Source organism: Acinonyx jubatus, chromosome D3 (assembly GCF_027475565.1).
Source record: "Acinonyx jubatus isolate Ajub_Pintada_27869175 chromosome D3, VMU_Ajub_asm_v1.0, whole genome shotgun sequence".
NCBI classification, from domain to species: domain Eukaryota; kingdom Metazoa; phylum Chordata; class Mammalia; order Carnivora; family Felidae; genus Acinonyx; species Acinonyx jubatus.
In genome coordinates, this window is record NC_069392.1 from 12,696,400 (window position 1) to 12,715,438 (window position 19,039).

Below are 19,039 nucleotides of genomic sequence, written 5' to 3' on the forward strand. Positions count from 1 at the left end.
TTGGTGTCCAAGGATCCATTCGTTCGTTCAACAGTCATTTCTTGAGCGGCTGTTCTGTGCCAAAGACTGTGCTGAGCCTTAAGCACAGGATGGTAAAGGCATATTCCTCGAGATGCCCCTCCTCTAGCAAGAGCATCGAACCAGACTGGGAAGATTAGAGAAGGCTCCCCCTCCTCCACAAGAGACAGACCCAAAAGAATGAATTTCTAATGGTGGAAATCTGGGACAAGTAGCAGCCCGTAGACAGGATATATCGGCACTCTTCAAAGTATACCTCGCAGGAACACACATTATTTTAATAGATCCCCACCACCACTTTTTTTTGTAGATGTGAAAAATTGGGCCACGGAGAGATTGAGTTGGGATACTGAGCTGGACCCTCCACCGAGATGCCGGAACCTTAGCGGCAGCCTAAGCCTAGAGGATGTGTCTGAGTTATGATCGTTCACCCCGGCTCCAAGACCGAAGAATGGAGACTCTGCTGTCTGCAGGGAGGGTCCTCAGGGCGCAAGGCCCAGGGCAGGCGCTGGAGCTAATGTGACTTCCCACCGTCGCATCACTGGGATCGTTCAGAATTGACTCTTAACCAGCTCCCAAGTCCTCGATTTAGAAACCGAAGAAGGCTCATTAAGGTTGCTGTTCAGATGAATCGCTTCAACCTGGTGTGATAAAGGTCTGCACTGGAGGCGATTTCCGTTTGCGGGCCCGCAGGCAAGGCCGTGGGATTCATCCTGCCTGGAGAGGTCTTGATGGCCAAGTAATGGAACTATTCCTCTGAATCTCTGGGCCACTGGTTCCCACACTGTGGCCCTGAAGGAGCAGCTTGCTTTTTTTTTTTTTTTTTTTTTTTTTAAATCACCTGGGGACTCGGTTAAAATGCAGATTCTGAATCTGCAACTCTGGGGTGGGGCCCTGCAGGGGTGTTTGGCCTCCCTCCAGGGGATTATGATGCTTTCTGGAGATTAGGAGCCTCTGGCGGGCAGGCCTGGGGGAGCCTGTAAATCTGTGTTTTTGACCAGCACCCGAGTGATTGTCCATGATCCGAGTGTCTGGAAAGAGCACTTGGGTTGAAATCATTGCTTTTGCTTTTCTCCCAACTTCTCCTTTCTCTTTCTCTTCTCTGGCCTCGGGATCATTCCTGTTTGTTCTCGCGGGCAGTTGGGGGACGCCGAAAAGCAACAAGGACAAGTGTGGTCACTAGGGAGATAGCAAGCATCCGTCCCTGTGCCTGGGATCTCCTGGATTTAGCACTGGAAGTCCCATGTCCCGGAAGACCTTTAAGTCTTGGGCGAATGGGCCCTAACATGAAATGCTGAGCGTTTCGAATCGTGGCTTCTACAGCCTTTCTTTGCCAGTCCTAATCCCAACCCACATTTTGTCACCTTCCTCGTGGTCACCTTTATGACTTAGTATTTCTGATCTGCTTTAATTAAGAAAGCTCATCATAAGCGCGATGGTACACATTTAATGTTTATGGCCCCTGGGCTGCGGAATATCATTAAAACGTGACTGTATAGAGGCGCCTGGGTGGCTCAGTCGGTTGAGCGTCGGACTTCGGCTCAGGTCATGATCTCATGGTCCGTGAGTTCGAGCCCCGCGTCAGGCTCTGTGCTGACAGCTCAGAGCCTGGAGCCTGTTTCAGATTCTGTGTCTCCCTCTTTCTCTGACCCTCCCCTGTTCATGCTCTCTCTCCGTCTCAAAAATAAATAAACGTTAAAAAAAAATAAAAAAAAAAACTGTATAAAGTCAAAAACGAACATTCTCCAATTCAGCAATTCCCCTCTTAGGAGAAGCTTCCAGAGAAGTTCGAAGAAAGTTCATGGCTACATTGGTTGTAATAGTATGGAAGTTAAATGATCCGGAGGACCACGGATAACTCTATGGTGGTGTTTTCAAATAATGGGCCACTATGTGTGCTGAGAAATGAATGAACCAGAGCAGCGTGGATCAGCAGGGATATCCGAGAAACGCAGTGTTGTGAAAAAAACATCTGGTAGACCGTTCATAAAGAATGCAAACGCCTCTGCGTCAGTGTTTATGGCTCCATTATAAGTTACGAAATTATTTAAAATAGGCATGAGAACCGATACACGGGATGATGGTTGTCTCCAGAGGCAGAGGGGAGAGGACAGAGGGTCCCTGGAAGAAGGTTTTCACTGTATTTTTTAACAGCGTGTGTTTTCTCTCTTTAGCCGAGGCACGTAAAGAATCCTTACGTTATTCTCCATACTCCTCGGCACGTCTGAAATCGTTCGAAATCGTTCGTAAGCGCTTTTGCAATGCTTCGCGGTTTGTGCAGGGCTCCGTGTTCTTTGTTACACAGAAAGTCTCTGTGGCTAGATAAAATGTGACAATGTCTAGGCGGATTAAGCCCAGCAGGAGTTTCATGTGCTGGGTTGGGGTTGTAGGTTTCCTTACGTTTCTTGCTCATCCCTCAATTCCCCACGCCTAGCAAAGGGGCTCGACACCTTGGAGGTCCTCCGTGAATGTTTGCAAATGAGTAAAATGTTGACCAGAGCCCTGCACCTTATAGATGAAGACACAGGCGGGGGAGTGAAACGGTTTAGCTCAGACCAGCCACTGACATAGGAAGGGAGGCACGGAGTCTCTCGAATTCTCCAGGGCAGCGTGCGGTCCAACGCATCAGCGGTTCATGCCGCCTACTGCCAAAACCACAGACGCGGTGCTCGGTGGGCCCTTTTGGATTCTGGAGGCAACATATAATACGTCTGATTGAGCTGCGTGGACCCATCTACAGAATGGGATGCCCATCGGAGTGGGGACCGGGACGAGAGAGGCTCTGCAGGAGGGTCAGGCTGCAGCCGTCTGCCCACAGCAGAGGGCTGTGACCCAGCGGATACAACGATGCTACAGTGGTTCCGGTGAGGTGGGAGACGACACCACCACCTGGATATTTGGGACTCCTTGCCCCCCTGGGCCAGAAGGAAAAAACGAAAGAGGAATTTACTGGCTGGAGTGATCGATCCCAGTGGAATGTGGGTACAGACGCAGGGATGTAATGACTTTGTGTAGTTTCTATTTGCTTGTTCTGCTACCCTGTACGGAACAAATGTTCACATGCTGTCTATTTCTTACGTTAGAATAAATAAATATTTCTATGTTTGCTTTTGCCTGATTTTCTAGGCTAACCATCGTCCTCTTCTGCCTTCCATTTTTATTTTATAGACAAGTTGGTAGACGTCGACATTACAGTGTCGCCTTTAGGGAACAGAATGTTCAGCGGGGCTGCGACTGGGTCCCAGGAGTGATTTATACCCCCCAGTTGCAGCTGCGGTGACCCTGGGGAGCACGCATCCCCCCTCGTTTTGCAGAAAAGGGTGAGAATTTATTTGTAAGAAGCATGGCTGTGCCTTGTAAGATAGGAATATAATGTTGTTGGGTCGTGATACATAAAATAAAAATGTGTGCAGTGGGGTACATCGGGACGCTGAGTCGTCAAAGAGGAGGTGACGCCGTCACGGGAGGAGGCGATTTATTGCCTGTAGCTCCAAATTAACCTTTTTGCCTGCTCTGGGAAGAGGAATCTGGGCCTGTTCAAACATTTTTCCTTTGCCAGACGGCATGATGTTAAGCTTTTCCGGTAGAAAGCGCTGGAGAGACGTTGCACGAGGGAAGAAAGGGATCTTTTTTGCGGCAGAGGGGGTGCTCCCCAGGCTTCTCCAGAGCGCCCCCCAGGGTCCGGCTCCCGCAGTGAGTGGCGATTAGCTCTCCCCCCAGCACGACCCACTTCTCCAGGTGGTTTTGTGACCGAATGCCTCCCCGGGGGAGCTTTGCCTGGTCCCCTGGGCGGGAGGGGAGGGGCTCAGCTTTCCAGCAAGTTCTGCCAGCATGGCACCACGGAGCTCCTCTGCCATCTGGTGAACCATGGCCATGCCCTCTCAACAAGGGGTGGGTCTCAGCCTCTTCTTGGGGGCCGGACCTCAGCCCTGCGGTGGTAACTGCTGTTTACAGCTGCTCGTCCTGTGTTTAGAATTCCCGGTGCTTCTCACTTAATTCTCACCAGCAACTTCAGGCAAATGCGAATTGGCCTTGGGGAGGAGGACCACCTAAAACCCATCTCAGACCTGCCCTCCGCTCCCCGCCCCTCCCCATTTCCCCTCCTCTCCTCCTCCGGCCTCCTGCCAGCTCCCTCTCCAAAATGTGTTCCTTCGGTGAAGGTGAGTTGAAAAATCACAGAAGAGTCTAAAGAAAAATCGAGACCCCCAGACAAGCCGCAAGGCGGGGGGGGGGGGGGGGGGGGGGGGGGGGGGGAAGGGCGCAGAGGGGGAGCTGAAAACTTCATTTCATTCATCGCCTGCGCCCCCACGGAAGGGAGGAGATCTGCACCGTGGGGGGGGGGGGGGGGGGGGAGATGGTCAGTGCGCCCCCTACTGGTCAGTTGCATAGTCCAGAAATAGAGCTGTGTTACGTGCATGTTATGTATAAATGTGTTATATGATATCATATGCCATGCGTTATTAGGTGGCTTTTGATAACACGTGATGTGATGTGCCTGTGCCGGTCCATCACTGGACAGAGTGGATTACAGTGGACCCACACGTTGGAATGCAAGGGAACCACTTAAAGAACAGGGTAGGTCTCTGTATTAGCACCGAAACGTGTCCGGGATGCAGTCACAAGGAAACAAAAGCAGTTAGTAAATGTGTATATGAACGTGGGCATTTTTGTTACACCTGGAAGGGTTAAGCATCAACTTCTCAAAAATCCTAATCTCAAGGGGGAAAGAGTGGAGGAACGGGTCACTTTCAAGTTCAAAGACTCCAGTAATATTTGACTATTTTAGAATGCGCGTATGATCATTTGGGGAGAAAACTGAGATATTTCTGATCTGAAGAAGTTATGTATGAAATGCACAACGGACTTATGCTGGCCAAGTCTCCTCTCCAGGCCACAGTTTCCCGCCTGTAAAATGGGGGTGGTGACCTTTCTTTTCCTTACACCGTTTTACTATCTAACAAAGATTTATAGAAATTCTTCCCCTATGCTAGGTACCTTGCTGAGCCCTTTATAAATATTAACTCAATCAATCTTAAAGCAAGGCTTCGAGGGAGAGACTTTTATGAGCCCCGTTTTATAGACTAGGGAACTGAGGCACAGAGAGGTTGAGCAACTTGCCTCAGCTCACCCAGCCACTAGGTGGCAGGGCCTAGGTTCAAACGCGAGCAGTCAGGCTCCATAGTCTGACTTCTTAGCTACCACACAACGTCGGAAAGGGTGAGAATGCACGCGAAATGGTTTCCATATAACATGTATCAATAGGAAAAGCGTGTAGAGTTAATGCCACAAACCCCTAGGATGGCCTCTGGTCCATAAAGGCACTTGGGACCCAATCGCCGAATTCATGAATGAATGTGTGAATGAATGAATGCACAGATATTTTGGATTACCACCTCGTGCTTGTGAGTTTTGCACAGCCAGCCTCTAGCCCAGGAGTGAGCACGTGGTAAGGCCAAGGGGTAGAGGGACGGAAAGAGGGAGCGAGAGAAAAACGAATAGCATTTGGCACCAGGAGGCCCCCCAGGAAATGCCTGATCGATTACAGCAGGATGGTTTTTCTTCCATTTCCTGCAACCCCGTCCTGACTCTTCCAATAGGAAGCTCCAAGGGGACGCCCAGCCCAGGGCCTGGCATACAGCAGGCGCTCAGTGAAGAACACGGGGCTAGGCAGAGTGGGCCTGAAAGAACAGAAGGGACCGGGGCCGGGCAAGTCTCAGTCCGAAGAGCTCAGGCAGGATGACCCCATAGGACACAGCGCTCTCGCCTCTCTGGACAGTTCAGGATGGCACTTGGGCATGCCCTGGGTAGGAGACAGCAGGGTCTGCCTCCGGGAGGCAAAGAAATTCGAGAGGAAAGCGACTGAGGGCAATGGACAGAGCCTCAGGCCAGGCGGGGCCAGGGAGGAGGCCTGCTGGCTGTCAGCTGCGGGTCTGTGGCTAAAAGAAACCCCTCTCCCCATGTCTTTTGGGGGAACCCCTACCTGCTCAACCCAGGAAAAAGCATCCTGCCCCCAAGGAAAAGGCTCCCGAAGGAAAATACGTGCGACTTCCCCCCAAAACCACCTTCCGCCACCCCTCGAGAAAGTTCCAGCGTCCGCCCTACAAATAATCATATCCCCGGAGGAGTCCCTCTCTCCCCACCTGAGTGACATCACCAGAGGCAGGATTCAAAACCAGGCCCGTCCACCCTCCTGAAACCTGGTCTGTTTTCATCTGCCCTCACCGCCCCCTCTCCTGGAGAATGGACACCCATCATTAATTGTACTAAATGTCCGTCTGCTTCAAAAGAACGTGTGGTCTCTAATTGTGGGGTTCTATGCGTGCCCATTAGATCCGGGTTGTTAATTGTGCTGTTCCCATCTCCCCTGTTCTTCGGGTAGAGCTCTCAATTACTGAGGGAGGCATGTTAAAATCTTCCACGGTAATTGTGGATTTGGGATACGTTGAGTGCATACAAGTTTAAAATTAGGAGAGCTTCCTGGGAATTGAGTCTTTTAACATTGTACTGTAAGCCTCTTTCTTTTTTTTTTCTTTTTTTTTTAACGTTTATTCACTTTTGAGAGGCAGAGAGAGACAGAGCACAAGCAGGGGAGGAGCAGAGAGAGAGGGAGACACAGAATCGGAAGCAGGCTCCGGGTTCTGAGCTGTCAGGACTGAGCCCGACGCGGGGCTCGAACTCGCAAACCAGGAGATCGTGACCTGAGCCAAAGTCGGACGCTTAACCGACTGAGCCACCCAGGCACCCCAAAGCCTCTTTATTTCCGTCAGTGTTCTTTGCCATAAAGTCTTTTTGGTCAGATATTACCAGAGCCATACAAGCTTGGCCTTCGTATTCATCTGTCTTAAGTTTTTGTGTGCTTACTTCCCATCTCTGCGCACTTACGGCTTTAGCTATGTCTTTTATCAACAGTACGTAGCTGTTTATTGTTTTACATTATTGTTCTTATTCCAAAAAGACAACGCTTCTTGTTGGTATTACTGATCTACTTAGATTTGTTGTGATTGCTGATATAGTTGGATCTATAGCTAACATCTTGTTTTGCACTATTTATCACGTTTTTTTATGCATTTTTTGTCCCCCCCCTCCTTTTTTTTTTTCTTTCTCCTGGAATGACCTAGTTTTATGTATTTTCTCCTTTTACTTTTTCATGGGTTGGGATTCTAGCCCAGTTATTCTAGTGTCTACACTTAAATTTTTAATTTGTCCCGTTGGCTAAGAGCTAATTGTAGATAATTGAGTTAATCAATATCTATCCCTTCCTCTCCAGCAATACAAAGACTTAGCATATTTTTTAAGTTTATTTATTTATTGAGAGAGAGAGAATGAGAGAGTGAGTGGGGGAGGGGCAGAGAGAGAGAGAGAGAGAGAGAGAGAAATAATCCCAAGCAGGCTCCATGATCAGCACAAAGCCTGATGCAGGGCTTGAACGCATGAACCATGAGATCATGACCTGAGCCAAAATCAAGAGTTGGGTGCTTAACCAACTGAGCCACCCAGGCACCCCTAGCATATTTTTATTCAAATTATCCTGTGACGGTATTTATTTCCACACAGTTTTGTGTCCTCAAAAACCACTCGTTGTTTTATACAATTAGTGCATTTCTATTTACTCACATATTTATCAATTTCTTTTCACCACCTCTTCCTATATTCTATGCTTCATCTTCCTCCTGCACTTGGTTTTCTTCTTCCTAAAGTATAGACATTAGTAGTTATTTCGGCATGTCAGTTGACGCTAAAAAGCTTTTCTTTTGTTTCTATGAAAATGTCGATTTCAGCCGTCATTCTTGATGGATAGTTTCCCTGGGTATAGAATTCCTGGTTGTCAGATACTGTGTTCTCAGCACTTCGAAGATTGTTCTCAGCACTTTTATCTTCTGTTGTTGCTCTTGAGAAGTGTGATGTCAGACCTTTGTTGGCATTTTCTTCTTTTCAATCAATGACAAGATTTTCTTCAGCTCTCGGTTCGGCAGTTGTCTTACAATACAGGTTTATTTTTGTTTATCCTACTTGGGGATAGTTGTCCATCTTGAATCTGAGGGTTCATATCATTCATCAGTTATAAAAAACATATTGTTTTTAAAAAACTTTTCTTAAAAAAATTTTTCTTAATGTTCATTTTTGAGAGAGAAGAGAGACAGAGTGCGCGTGGGGGAGGGGCAGAAGACACGGAAACCGAAGCAGGCTCCAGGCTCTGAGCTGTCAGCACAGAGCCCAACGCGGGGCTCGAACCCACAAACTGTGAGATCATGACCTGAGCCAAAGCCAGACACTTAACCGACTGAGCCGCCCAGGCGCCCCATCTTCTGTATTTTATTGAAAGCATTCAAGACATCACTCTGAGAAGGGAACCCTAGGCTTCTGTGAAATGCCCAAAGGTCACGTCACAAGGAAAGCTGAGACTTTGATCAGAAAGCGGCGTTTTTATTTATGATCCAAGCGTTTGAGGTATTTTGTGAGCACAGGGTCTTTGGCTTGGTAGTTCATAGTATTGCCAGAAGGAAAAAAAAAAAAAAGGCAAAGTTACTCTTGGGCTCTTGAAGATGCCCTGGTGTCTCCTCAGCTCTGCCTGGCTCTGAGCCCACAGAAAGTCTGGCAGGAAGGGGAACGGAGTTGGGAAAGCCCCAGGCCTTAGGTGCCAAATGAGTCTGGTCTCAGTAAGCCCCCACGTTGCGCAGGACATCAGGCTGGAGAGGATTGGCACGCACGATGAAGGTAACGTGATGGGCACTCAAAGATGTTTCCGTCGGAGGGGAATTTTCTGTGACTGAGAGCCACGGAAGCAGGGGCAGGGATGTACTCCTGTACGGGCCAGGGGCTGGGCCGGGTGCTGAGAGCACAAGGCCGTACGAGGGGTGGAGCTCACCTCTGGGGACCTCACAGTCCAACAAGGGACAGACCCACTTTCATTTCATGGGGAAACTGAGGCTCTCAAGTGCTGCCCAATTGTTAGCAAAGGTAACGCACACCCATGTGATCGGTGCAAGGTGCCGAGGCTGCGGGAGTGGCCCTCGTCCTCACGGGGGTCCGTGGGTCCCCCTTTCCCCGATGGGGAAGCCGAGGCTCTGAGGGCAAATCATGTGACTTTTCTGTGCCTCGACGTCTTCCTGTGGCCAATGGGGACAATAATGGTGCCTACCACCCGCGGCTGGCGGGAGAACGAACTGAGCTGAAACACGCAAAGTGCTTACAGTGGTGGAGTAGGTGAGAGAGACAGCAGGTGTAACACCAGGTAGTGATTCTGCTAAACCCACCGCACATCGGATCCCACCCCCTTGCCGCCCCACTCCCTCCACCACCGGGCCCCGTTTCGCTTCCCTCATAACACTTCTCCCCGTCTGACGTCGTATATTCATTTATCCACGTGCTTGTTTGTTACGTGTCCCCATAGGTCGCGCGGGCAGGGGCCTCGTCTCTCGGATTCCCTGGGGGCCCTGGGCAAGGTGGGGCCTGACAGGTATTTCTTGGGTCTGCGAGCGACCAAGAGACCGACAGAGACTTGATTTCAAGGAATCCCCGATTAACTGCAAACTATAGAAAATAGCTTCAGGGATGCCTCTGACCTAGTCAGCCACAGCCGCCCTCGCGGTCAACGCCACCGCACCCGGCCCTGCCTCCTCCGGCAGTGTCCTCATCCTGCGCTGTGTTGATTTTGAGCTCCCAACACACTCTGCTTGGATCTCTGTTTCTAACACCTAATGGCAATTATGGATCTCCTGGACAGTCGGGAAGATTCTTAGAGACAGACGCTAATCAATCTCCAGCATTTGCCAGTCATCTGGAAAGTGTTCAAATGAATGAATGAATGAATGAACGATAGACGACACCAGGATGGGGTTACCAGCTATGTTCAATTTGAATTTCATTAAATAATGAATACTTTTTCGGGATAAGCATGTCCCAAGTATGGCATGGGATATACTTATACTGAAAATCAGTTGTTGATTATGTGAAATTCAAATTTAACTGGACATCCTGTGTTTTTTACCTGCTAAGTCTGGTGACCTGAGAGCAGAGGCCTTTGCAGCAAGGGACAGGTAGAGGTGACAGAGGTCAGACTTAAATGTGGGCCTGGGCTTGCTGGGGAGGTGGGCCCAGCAGGCAAAGCACTGGCAAGAATAGTGGAGTCTAAAGCGTGGGCTTGACCCAGAGAGGGTGGCAAGGGCCTGGGGTCACCCCCTCTGCCTCTGACCTTATGAAGGGACATCAAGGCATACTTAAGGAGGACGACTGTAGGAGGGGAGGGGAAATGTCAGGCGATCACTCTGGATAAAGGGAAACGCTCTCATTTCATAACCTGGCACTCTCAGCGGCTAGCATATAACGGGCCCTCCAGAAGGTTGTGTGCACCTAAAACACACACACACACACACACACACACACCCTGAAGCCAGTTCCAATCGCTCTTCCCCAGCATAAGCATGAACTTGAGAGACGAGCAGGGACAGGAGCTATTTTCTTACAATCAGGAAACACCACTCTTCCAAAATAAAAAAAAATTTAAAAGAAAAGAAAAAAACTGCCCCACACGTTTCTACAGGATTTTACAGATTAAAAAAAAATTTTTAAGTATATTTATTTATTTTAAGAGAGACAGAGCGAAAAGGGGAGGGACAGAGAGAGAGGGAGAGAGAGAATCCCAAGCAGGCTCCACACTGTCATGACGGATCACGACGCAGGGCTCGAACCCACAAACCGTGAGGTCATGACCTGAGCCAAAATCAAGAGTCGGACGTTTAACCGACTGAGCCGCCCAGGTGCCCCGATTTTGTTTTTTTGAAAGAGAGAGAGAAAAAAAAAGTGAGGTGGGGGAGGGGCAGAGAGCGAGGGAGAGAGAGAATCTTAAGCAGGCTCTACACTCAGCACGGAGCCCACGCGGGGCTTGATCTCCCCACCCTGAGATCACGACCTGAGCCCAACTCGAGATTCAGGTCCTTAACTGACTGAGCCGCCCGGGGGGCCCCAATTTTACGGATTTTCACGTTTAACTCCTTATGATGGAAATGTCCAGACGCCCACAAAAGTAGAGGAGGAGAAGGCAACAAACCCCGTGTGCGTTTGGCAAAATTATCAACACTTTGCCAACCCTGTGAGATCTATGCCCTCCCTCCTCCCCCCTCCCCCCTGAGCTGATTTTCCCTGTGAGTATTTTTAAGGGGAATCTCAGACATCGGATCATTTTATGCAACTTTCCAACTTTTTTAAGGGGTTTCACGTCCATTGAGTTCTCTCTGGATGAACTGTAATCCCATTTTATACATCTGGAAACTGAGGCCCAGAGAGGCGAAGTTCTTGCCCAAAGGGACAGAAATGCACAGCGCCCCCCCCCCCCCCCCACACCATGCTGTCGGGACCCCAGGCCCTAAGAGTCCATGAGGCTCCGGGCCAAGCCCACAAGGGCACAAAGCTGAGCACCCCCACCCCACCCCCACCCCTGGCCGCCTCCCCACCCCAGCCCGCCCTCCTCCTCCTCTTCTTCCCCAAGGCAAGGCTCCAGAAGGCCGGACTTTGATCTCTGCCAGGGCCGAATTCCAGATGGAGGCCTCGCCAGCCGCTAGGGCAAGGCGATTGATGGGGTGTTAATGATGTCAGGGTTTACAGACAAACTCAGGCCCGGGTAGGGTGCGGAGGGCCGATTGTCAGCCGTGATGGGAACCAGAAACCCCGGCACCGTCAGCCAGGAGACGCAGGGCAAGGGGAAGGGCCTGGTGGCTTCTCACCCCGGAGCAGACAGTAGGATCCCGGTTACCCGTCAGGGGAGGGCAGGTGGCCCTCGAGGTGTCAGGGGGGTACTGAAACCCCTCCACGTGGGATCTCACGCGCAGGGCTCCGGACTGGGAGGCCGGAGTCCGCTTCTGAGAATGAGCTCACTCCGTCTTTCTCTCTCCAGGCCTCAGCTTGCTCCTCTTAACGAAAGGAGGTGGGGCCGGGCCAGAGGGCAGCAACATTTTTGCAAAGGGCCTCCCCGTGGGTGAAAGCTTCGGGTCTGTGAGACACACGTGCTCTCTTGCAACTTCCAGAATCCGCTACTGCGGCCTGAGAGCCGCCATAGACAAGATCTAATCAAGCGGCGTGGCCGTGTGCCAATAAAACTTTATTTACAAAAACAGGCGGTGGGTCGGATTTGACCTTCGGGCTGTGGCTTGCTGATATCCTTGGACGAGACAGTCATGAAAGGCTCTTTGAACTCTGCAGAACATGTGAGTCAGAGCCTGGGGTCCACAAACATGTACAACCGTGGGGCCGGGCAGGTAACACGAAGGAAAGCGGGAAAAGCCAGCGTGACGCTGGGTGAGGGACCCCGCTGGAGGCTCGCGCCCTGCCTGGAAGGGTGGGCTGCTTTCTGCTCAGCTCTACACCACCACGGCCAGGTGGAAACCAACTTGCTCCCCGATACGAATGATTGTTCAAGAGAATGTCAATTACCTACATTTGAAACGTTAGGAATGAACCCCCAATTTTTTTTTTAATGCTTATTGATTTGGGGGAGAGACAGGGCATGAGCAGGGGAGGGGCAGAGAGAGAGGGAGACCCAGAATCGGAGGCAGGCTCCAGGCTCCGAGCTGTCGGCACAGAGCCCGAGGCGGGGCTCGAACTCACGGACGACGGTGAGATCATGACCTGAGCCTAAATCAAGAGTCGGACACTTAACCAACCGAGCCACGCAGGTGCCCCTCAAACTCTTATTTATTTATTTATTTATTTTGAGAGAGAAAGAGCGGGAGGGAGGCAAAAAGAGAGAGACAGAGAATCCCAAGCCGGCTCCATGCTGTCAGCACAGAGCCCGATGTGGGGCTCGAACCCATGAACCGTGAGATCGTGCCCTGAGCCGAAATCAAGAGCTAGCCGCTTAACCGACTGAGCCACCCAGGCGCCCCGTGAACTCAAACTTTGTAACAAACATTGTGTGGCCCCAAATCCCAGCCCCTGTGGCCGCAGGCCAAATTCAGCTCAGGGGCCACCCGTTTGCAAACGCTACCCTTCATTCTGAGCCCCCACCCCCACCCCACTCCAGAAACCCTGTTAGTAATTTGCAGAAGCACAGAGACCCTTTGGGGGCTCGTCCTCAGTGGACTGTTTCTTTTCCTTCCACGCTCAGAAGTCTGATGAGGTCAAGAACACGGATAAGGGAGGATCCCGGCCTTAGCTCCTAAGCCTTCCTCCCTTCGGAGGCCTGGAATGAAGAATCCTCCTGGAGGGGCTGCTTTGCCGCAGGCCTAGAACAGGGGACCGGCCCTGTCAGACTTGCCTGGGGCTGAGAGAGGAAGAAAGCAAGAATGTTCCTCCAGCCATCTGACCTGCATCCGCAGAGGGCCAGCCAGTGCAGGCCAGCCGGCCCCTCAGGAAGGCCTGCAGCGCTCTGGAAATCACCGTCTTCCTGGCTGGGGAAGAAGGGGCTGGGTGGCCAGCCTGTTAGGTTTCACTGACAACTGTCTCTGAGTCAACATCCAACCAAGACGTGCGATTCCAGAAAGGGCTACGAGAGACAGGAGGCAGAGTGAACAGATGTATGGGGCTGGCCCGGGAGAGGGATGTTTATTTTTATTTGGTTGGGGGGGGGGTTGCCTAAAGGCCTGGGAGCCATTAAAAAATGCCTATTAATCTTCCTGTTGGTTGCAGAGGGTAAAATTCGAACCAGAAATGAGGCTGGAGCTCAAAAGACCTGGGAAGGATACGTCAAAGCTCTGCCCGTGTGAACTGGTGAGGAAGAAAAGATGGCTTCCTCCACCACCCGACACGAGTTATCAACTACGGCCCGGGTTTTAATCTTCTTTTTAAAATCAGGTATATTGGGGGCGCCTGGGTGGCTCAGGTTAAGCGTCCGACTCTTGATTTCGGCTCAAGTCATAATCTCACGGTTCATGAGTTTGAGCCCCGCCTCAGGCTCTGTGCTGACAGTGTGGAGCCTGCTTGGGATTCTCTCTCTCCCTCTCCCTCCGCCCCTCCCTTCCCCACACCAAAATAAATAAATAAACTTGAAATTTAAAAAAAAAATCGGGTTGGTCAAAGCACAAAGACTGTACCTTCAATCCCACTTGTCCGAGGTAACTGGTGAGTCCAGTCCAGAGACAGAAAGAAAAATGGCGCCTGCCAGAGGCCAGACGGGGAAGGAGAGAGGTGAGTTGTTCAGCAGGTAGGGAGTTTCAGGTTACCAGCTCTGGAGACGGACATACCAAAATGTGAATGTCACGAACACGACTTAAAATTGCTTAAGGGGCGCCTGGATGGCTCAGTCGGTTAAGCGTCCGACTTGGGCTCAGGTCATGATCTCGTGATTCATGGGTTCGAGCCTCGCGTCGGGCTCCGTGCTGACAGCTCGGAGCCTGGAAGCTGCTTCCGATTCTGTGTCTCCCTCCTTCTCTCTGCCCCTCCCCCACTCATGCTCTGTCTCTATCAAAAATAAATGTAATACAATAATAATTTTAAATAAAAAAAAATGCTTAAGGGGCACTTGGGTGGCTCAGTCGGTTAAACGTCCAACTTCTGGTTTTGGCTCAGGTCATGATCTCACGGTTTGTGAGTTCGAGTCCCGCATCCGGCTCTGTGCTGACCACGTGGAGCCTGCTTGGGATTCTGTCTTCCCCTCTCTCTGCGCCTCCCCCCCCCCCCCCATGCTTTCTCTCTTTCTCTCTCTCAAAATAAATGAAAAAACTTAAAAAAAAAAAAATAACAGAGTCTGGCTCCAGGCTAAAATCTTAAAAAAAAAAAAAAATTCCTAAGATGGTAACATTTTACCTTGTGTGTATTTGACCACAATTAAAAATTAAATGATCGTTTTATCAAAAATTGTTAAATTTTTAATATGTATTAAATACATATTACCAAATAAGTATTTATCAAAATTATTAAAAATTTTAAAAGCACCTATTTGAAGGGTAAAGTTCCTTGGGTTTTGCCAAATAGAACATCATCCCAACTCAAAACAGAAACATATCCCTCACTCCAGAAAGTTCTCTTGTACCCCATGGTAGTGTCTATACTGATTTTAAACATCCCACTAAATTAAAGTTTAATTAAAAAGGAACGATATTCCCTCTGCCCTGGGGTTGGGCCAAGTCTAAACCTCAGTTTCACACTCAGGGGTCTTGCCTACCTGACCTTTTCTTTTCTTTTTCTTTAAAAATGTTTATTCTTGAGAGAGAGAGAGAGAGAGAGAGCCTAAGCAAGGGAAGGGCAGAGAGAGAGGGAGACACAGAATCCAAAGCAGGTTCCAGTCTCTGAGCTGTCAGCCCAGAGCCCTAAGCAGGGCTCGAACCCACAAGCCATGAGATCATGACCTGAGCTGAAGTCGGACGCCCAACCGACTGAGCCACCCGGGCGCCCTTGTACCTGACCTTTTCTAAGGTGTCTGTGCAAGACGTAGGAGGGATGAAAGGAAGGACATTTGCTTTGGCTTCTTAATTTCTAACCAGTTGAAGCAACAGCATTAAACACCCTCTCCCCAAACCCAACCCCACACACACCTGGCCCCGATGCCCAGCCAGGAGTCTGTCCCTGGGGGCTGTGCAACCATGCGAGGGCTCCCCTGGGGGAGTGGGCTGGAGCAACCCTCCTCACCTGCCCCATACAGCCTTGACCTCTTGCTTTAGAAACCTCGGACTTGGTCCCATAAAGATACATCGGAGAAGGTCGCCCCCTGGTGGACGATCTTGGACATACTAAAAGTATGGTATTTTGTAGAACTTCCTGGATCCAAAATATCAAAAGGGGGGGGGGGGGGGGGATCATAACTTGACAGTGGAGAAACCCAGAAGACACGGCCTTAATCAAGGTTAACATCACTTGTAATGCGACAGAGGGACGTCCCATACCGCTGACATGATGCACTGAGAAGGACACCTCAGTTCCATGGCCTTCTTGCCCCCAAACGCATAACCTCAACCTAACGATGAGAAAGCCTCCAGACCAACCCAGAAGGAGGGACACACCTGAAAAAAGGGAGTAAGCTGGTGCTCCCGGTATCAGCTTCAAAAGTCTCGAGGTCACAAAACAGGACTGAGAAACTATCACAGATCAGAGCAGGCGAAGGGGACATACTGAGCCATGCATTCTGGGATCTTGCCCCGGATCGTGGACCAGGAAAAGGACCTGGGTGGAGAGCGCGTGCCCTCTGAGGGAGGTCTGCAGCTCGGTCAGGAGTGAGGTACCAATGCTGACTTCTTAGTTCTGCCACCTGTTCCCAGCTTATGCCGGCGGCTATAACAAGAGGGGAGAAGCGGATGCTTTTGCAACTTGTCTAAAGTTATTTCAGAACTGAAAGTTGGCAAAATATTTCTGGGCCTTCTACCATAGATGGAAGGTGATGATCTGTCGTTGGGGGTACGGTCCCCGCCTTCATGGAACTTACCTACCAGTAGGAGAGGTGACGTACAAACAAAGGAAGCACGACGAGGATGCACGAGGGCTTGGGGGCGGCTGGCTGGTGGGTCAGGGGTGAGAAGGCCAGTGTAGCCGGAATGCGGCAGGGGAGAGGCGCACAGGGGCCCGGGCGCGTCTGGCTGTGTAGGCTGCAGTTTGGACTTCGTTCCCAGGGTGGTGGGGCACACACAGAGGAGGCACGGGGGTCAACCGTCGGAGAATTGGCTGCGGAAGCAGAACAGAATGCACAGAGCTCGGGGGGGATGAGAAGGCACCCACGGTGGGTCCCGTGAGCTCTCGAGAACTTGGCTTCCTCAACGGAGGGAGTCGGTGGGGGGAGGGGGGGTGCAGTGGTGGTGCAAAGAACTTCTAGGGTCTGGATTCATTTTGAAGGTGGGGTCACAGAATGGAAACCAATGGGTCAGATGCAGAGGGTGGGAGAGAGAGAGGGAGCGACGCTGAGATTTTTGGCCTGGACTTGGGCCTCTGAGAGAAGAGAGGTTTGGGAAAGTAGACACAGGTTGCGGGGAGTTATCAACGATTCCACCTCATCCGTGTCCAAAACGCCTGTGACCCTTCTGGAAAAAAAACCGACAAGAACTGACATTTATGGGGGGCCTGCCCGCGTGTGTCGGGCCACTTAATCTTCCTACCAAGTAGCAGGGGGAGTGCCGTGGGCGTCTCCATTTTGCTGATGGGGAATCAGGCACAGAGTGAGCCATGGTGGAGCCCGGATTTGAACCGGGGCGCGTTGAAGGCAGATCTGGACTCAAAACTGATGTTCTAGAGATGCTAGGGAGGGGACTTGGACCAAACAGACCTTCTCTTTCGTGTTTAGAAGGTTCTAGAAAAATTTGCAGGTAAGACAGCAGAAAGGGGCTCGTCTGCCATGGCTCGTGACTCAGCTCGCTCATCCAACGTCTGCCGTGTGCCCGATAGGCAGGGCCCGTGGGGGAAGCGGGCAGCTGGTAGCACAGTGTGGTCTGTGCCATGATGGTGGCAACGCTGGCCTGCCCGGAGCCCCGAGAGGGCCAGGGAAGCCAGCCAGGATCGCGGGGGGCGGCCCCGGCCACCGGAGTCATGCGAGCGTGGTGCGGGTCCTGGACCGGTCCCAAATCCATGCCTACCTGAGGTGACGTGGCAGAGAGTGACAGTTCTTGGAGCTGTAAACCAGTTCCACCGTGTTCCCCGACCTCCACCTCGGTTTCTCTAAAGTTTATTTATTTTGAGGGGGAGAGAGAGAGAGAGAGAGAGAATCCCAAGCAGGCTCCCTGCCGTCAGCGCAGAGCCCGACACGGGGCTCGATCTCACGGACCATGAGATCATGACCTGAGCTGAAATCACGGGTCAGACGCTTAACTGACTGAGCCACCCAGGCGCGCACCACCCCCCCCCCCCCCCCCCCCCCCGCCACCTCGGTTCCTAAATGGCATCTGCAGAACAGTGAGGGCAGAGGACCGTCTCTGTGAGGACGGGCTCAGCGGGAGCTGGAATGGAAGCAGAAAGATGGGGCTCGACCCTCTCCCACCGGCCCACTACCCCACTCCTTGGCCACGTGCTCTCACCCTTGCCCTCGCCCGTGAGGTCCTCCACCTGGCCTCCCCGGAGGTGCGAGGTCCCCCCCAGAGCCACACGCAGGGAGCCCCTGACAGACGATTCTGAGCTGCGGGGCGAGGGCCGGGCGTGCATTTCCAGCCCTAGAGCCGGGGCCTCGCTCTTGGTGTCCACTTCGGTGGCCCCAAGCTGGTGCGGAGGGAACACAGGGCCCGAGAACGGCCTGCTCTCTCCCCATCGGGGCGGGGAGGGAGATGCCCCCTTGTAGATTCCCGGTCTGGGGCCCGTTCACCGGGTGCTTGTCCTTGTCTCGCCCTCCTGAGACCCCTGCCCCCCACACCCGGGGCACGCGCTCCGCTCTCCCTTCACGAGAAAACAAAGCCACCTGAGACGCTCTCACACGGGGTCTTGGTCCCCGGGCCCTTCGTTGGGTCATGCACCCTCTTCTTTGGTGCGACAGGAGGGCACGCTCAAGGCGGCAGTCCGGCCCCCGCCTGGTCTCACCCAGGGGGCCGGTAGCCTCCCCGTCCCTGCTGCCGGTGCGTGGCCGTCCTCCGGGCTGCTGAGGCTGGGAACCTTCGTCGCCCGGGAGGCCCCCTCACACCCCGCACCTTCCTCAAGTGCTGCCGATCCTATTTCTCAACAGCCCTTGAGCCCGGCACCCCCTCCCCCTCCTCGCTGCCCATGGTGGGGCGTGGGCCCCCACTGCCCTTACTCCACAGCTACCCGCTCTCCATCCCACAGTAATGGTTCTAGAAGGCCAATCTGCTGCAGTGTGTAACTTGCTTAAAACTTAGTTCCCATGTTCCTCAGAAGAGTCTTAAGTCTTGAGTCTGGCCTACCCATTCCCTACACCTTGGCATGTGTTTGCACCCGCCGCTCGGGCCTTCACTCCTGCCCCCTTGCGATCCCCTCCCTGGGACATACCCCACTCCCACCGCCGCCCACAATGTCCCTCCAGGCAGCTTTGCCCGACGGGTAAGCACACTGCACTTACCCCGCTGCGGTGGCCCCCACTCCGTGTCGTAGCTGCGTGTTCTCTGCCCTGGATGTCTCACCACTATGAGCCGCCTGAGGTCCTGTCTCTTGTGGTGCCCCAACGCCCAGC